This window comes from Lactuca virosa, chromosome 9, assembly GCF_052849685.1.
Source record: "Lactuca virosa cultivar CGN04683 chromosome 9, Lactuca_virosa_CGN04683_v6, whole genome shotgun sequence".
NCBI classification, from domain to species: domain Eukaryota; kingdom Viridiplantae; phylum Streptophyta; class Magnoliopsida; order Asterales; family Asteraceae; genus Lactuca; species Lactuca virosa.
In genome coordinates, this window is record NC_136434.1 from 91,553,937 (window position 1) to 91,562,584 (window position 8,648).

At 31.0% G+C, this 8,648-nt stretch overlaps 1 long non-coding RNA gene across 2 annotated transcripts; it reads right to left on the reverse strand.

Annotated features, from left to right (window-relative positions):
• Window positions 1-4,009: 4,009 nt before the first annotated feature.
• Window positions 4,010-7,083, reverse strand: LOC145141371 (uncharacterized). Of its 2 annotated transcripts, XR_013722620.1 has the most exons (4): window positions 6,822-7,081; window positions 5,075-5,856; window positions 4,348-4,420; window positions 4,010-4,274 (listed from the first exon to the last, which is right to left on the reverse strand). It is a non-coding gene; the product is annotated as an uncharacterized LOC145141371 (long non-coding RNA). The 2 variants fall into 2 exon arrangements; XR_013722619.1 differs by having other exon boundaries at window positions 4,348-5,856; window positions 6,822-7,083.
• Between the last annotated feature and the right edge of the window lie 1,565 nt (window positions 7,084-8,648).

Consider the following 8,648-nt stretch of genomic DNA (forward strand, 5'->3'; position numbering starts at 1 on the left):
TAGTGTCCTATTTTCTAGGAGTAGTGGCTAGGTTTTAGGTTGAGTTTGTTTATTCACGTGGGATGTTTTATAGGCTATTTAAAGCCTTTTGTTTTAAGGATTAAAGGAAGTAGCTTTTGAGTGAAAACAAAAGATTCCATTTGTTTTTCTTTTTCTCTTTCTCGTGTACAACAACATAGTTTGCTTCTTTGTTATTTGTTCACAGGGTTCACAAGGGGCTGAACCAACAACAATGAGCAAGGCTTTGAATCTGGAATCTTCCTTTTTCTTTTACACCTATTTGAACCTAATTACCTTCTTTTACTTGGGTAATTTGACAAGTTCCCAAGTCTGATTCTTATTTAGATATTCCATTTCTTCATGCATTGATTGCATTAAGTTGTGGATTTTCTGTTTAAACCGTGAATTGACTTCATTAAGCTGTAAATTTTGTATATTAAATATGATTTTTGTGTTATAAACTGTGAATTAATTGCATTAAACTATGAGTTTTCTATTTAAATTGTGATTTGACTATGAATTTTTAATGAATTTTTTGTTAAACTATGAATTATTTATTTATGAATGTTTGCATTAGATTCTTGTGAATATATTTAATTTTTTGTTGTATAAATATGTAAAAATGTATTATTTTTTATAATTATTTTACGTAAACTCTAAATAAGTGAATTAATTGGTTTATTAAGTTGTGAATATAGTATTTAAGCTGCTAATCAATGGTTTTATTTACAGCTTTGATTTGGTAGAAATGATGATTACAACGATGGCAAGGGTGGTTGATGATGACGTGTGGTAGTTGGCCGTGGTGGTGGTGGGAGAGTTTGAGTCGACTTCTTTAAATATGTGAATTAATGTGTAATGTATTGTATTATGTTATGTTGTGAATTTTATGTATTAAACTAAAAATGGACTATATTATGTTGTATATTTTAAATAAATTTTGTGTTAAAATATGAATGAAAGTACGCATTAAAATACTAATTTGTGTATCAGTGAATTATTATGTTTATTAAACTATGAATATTGTATTTTTAAACTGTGAATATTTCTTATATACGATATATATATATATTTTTTTTTGAAGAAATCTACAATTTAGAAAAAAGAAAATTGATTTTTTTTAAGACATAATTCTATTTTTTACTAAAATTTTGTATATTTTGGCAGGAAAAACAAAAAATATTACCAAAGAAATAAGGGCTACAATGTTTAATCTATTAAGCTATGAATACGATCAAAAAAATGCCACTAAATTTAATGTTAGTCCAACGGTGGTCTAACGACGATCTGATGAGTTGGCAAGTAGTTTGTAAACCAGGAAATGAAAAAGTTTGTTTAATACAATATAAATTTTACATTTGTCTATAATGCCCTTAAGAAAAACATTTAAAAATATAGTTCTTAGGGTTCTCAACTTTTTGGGTTCTCATTTGAACCTTATATATATATATATATATATATATATATATATATATATATATATATATATATATATATATATATATATATATATATATACTACTTTATAACCCGTGGGAACCACGGTTACAAAATTAATTAAACTTTCATAGTAAAAAATTCAAAATTATTAATTAACTATTTTATATAAAATTTTAAATAAATTATTAATTAAAAGATAATTTTTATTAGTTATATAAAATTATAGTTATTGATTCAAATAAATATGTGGAGTTAATTTTCCATATATATATTAGACAAATAGCATCACATTACCAAAGGGCATCTAGCCCAAGATCTTCGTTAGGTGGTCTAATATTTTGACACTTGGCAAAAGAACTACTCCTTTATTAGTGTGTATATATATATATATATATATATATATATATATATATATATATATATAGAGTTAGGTTCAAATGTTTCTCCATCTATTGTATGCTAGAATGCACCAATAGAAATTTAGTATTAATTATATGTATATTAAATGCTATCCATACTTATAACTCATTTTTATGGAAACTAATTAAATTCGTTATTAATGTCAACAATAATATTCTTTCAGAATGAATTCATATCTAGAATAATATTCTAGTAGAATACACTCTCGTTCTTCATATTCCATGCAACTTTATTGTATTTTAAGTGAGTGGGTCTTGAATAAAAATACGAACTCATATATAAAAACCTAGATGCGAATTCATTCTGAAAGAATGTTATTGCTGACATTAATGACGGATTTAATTAGTTTTCATAAAAAGAGAATTATAATTATGGATATCATTTAATATACATATAATTATGGAAATCATTTAATATCTATATTTATTTAATTAAATAATTATTTAATTTACTAAATTCTTATTGGTGCATTCTAGCACACAATAAATGTAAGAAACAAAATAACCTAGCCCTATATATATATATATATATATATATATATATATATATATATAATTCGCCTTTGTCAAACAGCTCCCAATCATCATCATTTAGAAACAACTTCCAAGCATCACTGCTATGTTTCTTTTCTCCAATACGAAATACATTCAATCTCTGTAGGAGACTTGGGTGATTGAGCTCACCTTGAAGTTGAAGTCTTGTAACTCCAAGATCTTCGTTAGGGATTCCTACTGAATGATGAAGATGGAGAGGCTAAGATTGGTGATGTCTAATAAGAATATAGTGATATATTTTTTTTAATTTTTGTTTATGTTAACAATATTCATTGAATTTAAGGTGAGAAGAGTTCAGAGGAAAAAATGAAGGTAAAGAGACAATGTTTTAGTACATTAAGCCAAGTTTTTTTCACATAACCAATTAAGTCAAAAAAATAAATAGCCATGTATATATGAGAAGCTTCTTAAGGGCTTAACCCATTAACCTTGTTCTGTCAATAAGAAATAGCATGTTAATACTGTAAGCTGTGTATATGTGTTTCGATTTAGCTTAATGCAGAAAACAGAGAATAAGTTGGGGAAAGAAAACAGAATGAAAAATTAGTTTCTTAAAACCTTATTAATTTCCATATTCTTTAACATACAATAATGAAATTTTAAAGAAATCAAAAGAAGTTATCAATACCCACACAATTTCATCGTAACTTACTATTTCCTATTTGGTTTATAAATGCATTAAATAAATTGAAATGTATTTTTTATTATGTTTACAAGGGCAATATGGTCTTTCAATGAAAAATTAAGAATGAAATTCAGTTCTTACCAGACACCCCTAGGAAAGATAAAATATCTCAAAAATGGATTTAAAGGAATCTCCCGTAATTCAATTCCATTGACACACCTCAAAATGGAATTTGAGATTACAATTCCTTTGAATTCCATAAACAAAACACACCAAGGATGTCTCAACAACACAACAGTTGATCGGAAAAACAGAAAAGAAACAAGGCCTAATATAGAGACGAATGAAGGGTTATGTACAGAAAAGTCCCAAACTTTTTTCAAAAGTTTCAATAAAGTCCTAAAAGTTTTTTTTTGAACAGAAAAGTCCCAATATTTTGATTTTTTGCCTAAATTTACGAAAAAGTCCTTTTTTTATATTTGAACAGCAAATGATAGATTATATGATTTTTTTAAAAATATTGGGACTTTTTTGTTCAAAAAAAAAAACTTTTAGGACTTTATTGAAACTTTTGAAAAAAGTTTGGGACTTTTCTGTAGATAACCCATGAATGAAAAACAAAAACAATCATATGACTTTTCAAACGCATCTCTTGGTTTTTCTTTTTTTTGCTGCAAAAAATCAATACCTTGCGAAACTGAATTCAGTTTCGATAAAGGCGGTTGAATATAATGGTTCATGTTTCCATAATTTCTCCAAAAAACTGCTCATTTTGGGAAAAATATGTGAGTTGATGGATTTTTTATAAAGAATCGTTGTTATAAATTCCCAAAAAGCTGCTCATCTTTAGGGATTTGGAGAAATTATGGACACATGAACCATTATATACAACCCCCTTTATCGAAACTGAATTCAGTTTCGCAAGGTATTGGGTTTTTCAGCAAAAAAAAAAAAAAGTGCTCATTCTAGGTAAAGCTGTAAATATAACTCAAATTAAATCACTATAAATGCTAAAAAATACATGTTGAATCTATAAATTAATAACTAATAAAACAAAAAAAAATGATTTCCAAAAGTAAACACTAACTAGGGTTTCCAACAGGATCTGAAACAATTTGGGCTAAAGCTGGAACATGGACCGTAGATGGGCCATTAATGGTAAAGTCTCGGCTTGAATTGGACCGGATCCATTGACCAAAGGTGCTCCTCCTACTCCAAGAGCCCCAAGAACAACACTGCAAAGGGTAAAATCGTCAATTTTTGTGTAATATAAAATAAATATTATATTATGAAATGTAACCAACTTACCTTGATGCAATACCACTTTGATTAAGCTTTAATTGCCAAAAGCATCAACCTTCATATCGTGCACATTTAAAGCCTATACAAAATCTGAATGAGACTAAATGACCATTTTACCTTTACATAATTACATTTCATAATTTAATTATTTATTTATTTTTTATCAATTTTAACATAAATAACATCAGAGCTGGGAGGAAAAAAGAGGAAGGCTGTCAGTCCCCATCCACCATCAGTGGCAGTGGCAGATCTATAACATTATTATAGTAATAATAGGATTATATCATTATTAAAGTAATAATAATAGTCCGTATAACCAAACACACCAAGGATGTCTAAACAGCAGTTGATGGGAAAACAGAAACAAGATGAATGAAACACAAAAACAATTGTAAATGCATCTGCTTGGGATTTTTTTTTTTTTTTTGCTGAAAAACACCATAATACCTTATGAAACTGAATTCAGTTTCGATAAAAAGGGTTGAATATAATGAAAAATTACTCATTCTTGAAAATAATACGTGAGTTGGGGATTTTTTTTTAAGAATTGTTGTTAATTCCCAATTGAAAGGCAGAGAGAATGTTCCACAAAGATCAGTTTAAGTTACTTTCAAATAATTCCTCTTATAAAGTATACCACTTTACTCCCCTATAAAAAGACTCTGTTAAAAAGAGTTAGTTGTAGTTGTAAGGGGGAAAATGGTAAAATGATCAAAGAGAAAGAAACAATTACCAGTTTTCAAGTGATAACCTGATTAGAAACTCAGAAATGCAAACAACTCCCAATCATCATCATTTAGAAACAACTTCCAAGCATCACTACTCTGTTTCTCTTCTCCAATACAAAATACATTTGATGGAGTTGTTATGAACACATAAACTGGATCTGAAAGCAAAAATACTATGCCTATCTACATATGTATTTTCTTGTGATTTTGACCATAAAACCAAGATTATTTATCTAAATCTAAATCTAAAGCCTCAACATATTTAGCAGATGTATATTTTACCTACACCTTCACAGAATTATTATGTTTCCAAGATATCAATAGAAACCTCAAACGATCGATTATATCCTGTTTTTAATATCAAATTCATTATTTGAAAAAAAAAAAAAAAAAAAAAAAACTCTGAGAATTTTACAAAAGAATGTGTGCATATAAATTCATTATTGCAGTATATGCTGATACCAAGTTTGATACATGGGCAGTTGCATGATAAGCTAAAAACCCCAAAGTTTTTATTGATATTAAATACACCATCATAAATGACATGAAATTAAGTCACGTGACTGGTGTACATTATAGTTTTATAAGTAACTTCAATTCAATGAGAGAGCATATGTTCAAGCACATGGCTTGATACACAGACAATTACGAAGCTTCTCATCACATTTCCCGCTAGCAGAACCTTTCATTTTGCAAACATTATTACACTGAGGATCAGACACACAAGTTTCTCCATAGTCCGTTGTTGCGCAATCCTTTGCTTCTGTCAAAGTCATAAAAGTCTCATCTGCAACAATATATATATATATATATATATATATATATATATATATATATACTACCCTTTCTTAGATGCGAAATATGCACGTCTTTAAGTGAAGAAGATGAAAGGCGTTTGTTTAAAGGAAGGAGACCACACATGTTTCAACAATTGTCAAACTTAAAGATGTTTACATCTCAACTAGCTACCAGGCATAGATGATTCTATCGAATATCTCATTTAGTCTGTTAGTTACAATTCCAAAACCATCACTAATCATGTACTTTCCATAATTATAATTAAAATCAACATGTACAAGAAAATTCTTCATAGCTCAACATCAAACAAAAAAGCCCTAACATTACATAAACAAAAAGGGTAAAACAGGAATAAAGTAAAATGCCTGTAGCAAAAAGAGTAACCAGCAGTATCAACACAAACAAGCTTTTCCCCATTTTGATATACAAACCACACCCTGGCCCCCTTATATAGGAGACTCTATGGATCATTAATTATTGGTGATTTAGGCACGTTTTCATATTAGGTATTTGAAAATTTCAGATGATGGACATGTAATCCAACAAAAAAAAAATTTCATTCCAATCTAACATCACATGACCTATATTCTAGGTTCAAAACTTCAAACAACTATATAATTTCAGAAATTAAAAAAAAACACATAAAAACTGACTTCACAGTACTTTGGAGTCATAATTAACTATTTACAATCACATATTACATTATCACATATCAAATTTAAGAACATAATTTTTACAAACAATCATAAAGATATAAAGCATTAAAAAATGTAAGTAATAGAAAGTAGGGCTTCTAAAATTACCTTCAAAAGTTAGGCTAAAACCTAACTGCATTTCACAAATAACCAATTAATTACAATTACTTAATCAAATATAACACGTATCACAAAAATGCAAAGTAATACAGGGATTTCAAAATTATCAAACAAGAATTAGGTTAAAGTTTGATCGTACCTGATTTAGAAGGGGTTGGAGGTCGAGAACGAGATAGAGAGACGAAAGAGAGATGGAGAGAGACAACGAACAACGTGAATCGATCTTAGGGATGTTTAGTTGGAGATTAAAGTGAATCACCATTTTTTTTGTCTTGTCTGCATCGTTGCTATGTAAGGAGGCTGCAAGCGTTGAAAGCCGACAAATCCAACAAAATCGGCCTAAAGCCCAAAGTGCTCCCAAGAAGCGAAATAGTGTTACCCAAAATTCATTGAGGGCCTCTTGTCACGGGATGACTCTTTTAAATTAGTCAATACCGTGTGCCACTTAGTGCTTCTCCGACTAAGTCAGACTAACTCCGACAATCTAGATATACTAACGAACTTAGGAAGCAAGAGTTACGACAAGGGACACTTCAAGAAAGCTTCTATTATATAACTCAACTTCTTTACAAGGAAACTTCTCGATGGTTTGGGCAAATGAGCCCTTCTCCCTATTTATAGGAACCTTACACCTCCTCAAATGGAAATTTCTAGGTCCCGATCATTCTTGACTAATCTAGACTCTTACTATTATATACATGGATTTTTACAAGACTCTAGAATATGGTATACTTGTCTACGATGTTCTAGAAATCTCTAGGTTGTCCCGACATTATCCAAATCATTCTTGTATGATCTAGCGTGTTCTAGATCGTTCCAAAGTCTTTCGGGTCGTTCTAGCTTCGTCTAGTGCCTTCTTGATTATTCCGGATCGTTCTCCTTTGTCCCACGGACATCTATAATATTCTAGTATCTTCCAGGGTCCCGTAGAACATTCTTGATCTCTCCGGAGACTTCTCGAGTATACTTGATCGTTCCAGAGTTCTCTAGATGATCGTGGAATTTTCCAGAAACTCGGTCCGTGACACCCTCCCCCACTTAAACTCTTGACGTCCTCGTCAAGGCTTTTAACATGTTTCACTTGTCTTCTTACTTCCTCGCCTGTTGTGGGTCTTCTTGTAGCCTCACGATATATCGGAGAAATTCTTAAGGATAATCGTGACTCCGTCTTGCACTGATATGTGTCGACACCTCGAATTATGTGGTTTGGTTTCACATGCTTCCTGCTTTGATCACTAGTCGCTTGTGAATCATCTTCATTCTTCCAACTTAGGGTATTTTCCCGTATCTTCCCAACTTCCTTAAGGTCTTTGTTAAACTTCATCGATGACAGCGTTCGAGACCTTGTCTACTCCTCTCTATTGGTACGATGTGAATGATTTTACCTTTAGTAATACGCATCGTGTTATCGCTTTCAAATGACCATGGACGTACTCCGTCTAGGAATTCCATTCCTAATACCATGTTATAGTCGTCCATCGGTACGACTACTAGGTCAACGTTCCCTTCCCATTCCGCAATTTTGATGGGTACTCCCCGTGAAACTCCCAGGATAGGTTTGGAGGGAGAATTGACAACCTTCAACTGGCCTTCTTTTTTCAGGTAGTGGATTCCCAATCTCTTTGCTTCGTTTTCAGAAAGGAAGTTGTGAGTCGCACCTGAATCTATTAGCGCTTTGGTATTTCCTCCATTCAACTTAGCTTCGACTAGCATGAGACTTCCTACCTTAGAAACACTCCCTTTTGATTCCCTTGTCTCGTCTTTTGTCATAGAGTTCAGAAGTCGCATGGAACTCATGTGAGCTTCTTTTTCTTCTTCTTCTTCTTGCAACACCATTGCATAAAATATCTTTTTCTTCGGACAGTCTCGGATCAAGTGAGGACCATCACACAAGTAGCACTTGATCTCCTTCCATTCTTCCCTTCGGTTTCTTCCTTCGATTGCTTTTCCATTCGTATTCAAAGGT